We start from the raw sequence: 1,504 nt of genomic DNA on the forward strand, positions 1-1,504 counted from the left end.
GAAAAAGCTTCTAATATTCCCTCACCGGGAGGGAAAAAAGGAAAGGGTCAGCCAGCTGAAAACAGGGATTTGATTTCCCAGCTGCTGGCTGGGATAGATTTGGAGGCAGCCATCCCAGAGCTCATAGTCCCGATTAATACCCACTCTATCTCTCTCTGTCGCTCCCTTCACACAGACGAATTAAATAAAGCCCACCTGGGCCACCCCCTGTCCTGCAGGAGCACAGCCTGACTGCTCAGAGTGGTCTATTACGGGGTGCGTGGAAAGCAATGGTGATGAATTAGCAGGTTAAACTGCACCCCACACCCCCAGCACTGCCTCCTCTCTCCCCCCCACTGCCTCCCAGCAGCTCTCTAGCCTCAGCAGGCCAATTAAGGAACATGATATAAGCACGCAGGTTGTGAACGAGCCACTGCTCTTCCAGCTCCAGCAAATCCAACAAAGCTTTATTTTATTTGCTGTCGGGGGACAATTAATACCTGGCACCTTTCTGACCTTCAACGCTGCAGGTGAAATCGCTCTTTCCTAACCTTCCTGGTTCCTCCTGCCCTCTGCCAGCTCTCCCCTGTGACAGGGGCTGCATGACCCCGCTAGTTTGTCCTCCTTAACAGATCAAGCTTTTGATGCCTGGCTCTCTCTCCCGGCTCTCTCTCCTGGCTCTCTCCCTCTTACTTTTATGCGGCATTCACAGGGAGCAGAACTGAGGCAAAGCTGCTTCCAAGAAGGGAAGAAAGAGACAAAGAGGGGCCGCACTGTCTTCTAATCACCACCTCAATCAGAAGTTTGGCAGCCTGGAAATGTCATGCATAATATATAGAGCAAGCACTTTTCAAAGTGGATTATGCAGAGGTGTTTTTTTTTTTTTTTTCTGCTATAAAGCCAGGTGATTTTTCACTGATGCAGCTTAATGAAATAATTCTTTCTTTGGCCCTTTTCTGAGGGCTATTTACATATCACTTATGTGTTGGTTTTTCTCCTTTGTGGGCCTCTCCTCCTGTGTTTACTTAACAGATACCCACCCTTGAAATTTTTCTTGTAGTATTGTTCTACATCATCTTGTCATTGTCCCGATTCCACTGAAAAAACATTCCTTGTTTTCGCTGGCTTCCATTTGGGGAGACTAATAATGTCGCTATTAAAATTCCCTCCGATCAAAAGACAACACACTGAGCTTCAGAGGCAGAAAGAATAAAGTTTAACCACAGCTGATAAAATAGTTGAGTGTTGTTATATGTCAGGGAGCTTGTAGTAAATGTGATTAAAATCCCCACATTGCAGGAACAGACCTTAGGTACCACTTAGTCCAACTTGATCTCCTGTACACTGATCTGCTGAGTTCTAAGATAGCCTCTGCAGAGCTCTAATGCTGAAACAGAATTGGCTCCCACCAGAGTGAATCCATTACCAATGCTCCTCACCGCTGCCTCCAACATATAACCCCGCTCAGAATAATTCTCACCACCTCCACCACCACCCAGCCCACCTCACCACCATCCCTTCTCAC

Source organism: Otolemur garnettii, unplaced genomic scaffold, assembly GCF_000181295.1.
Source record: "Otolemur garnettii isolate 467f Iridium unplaced genomic scaffold, OtoGar3 scaffold00130, whole genome shotgun sequence".
Lineage (NCBI taxonomy): Eukaryota > Metazoa > Chordata > Mammalia > Primates > Galagidae > Otolemur > Otolemur garnettii.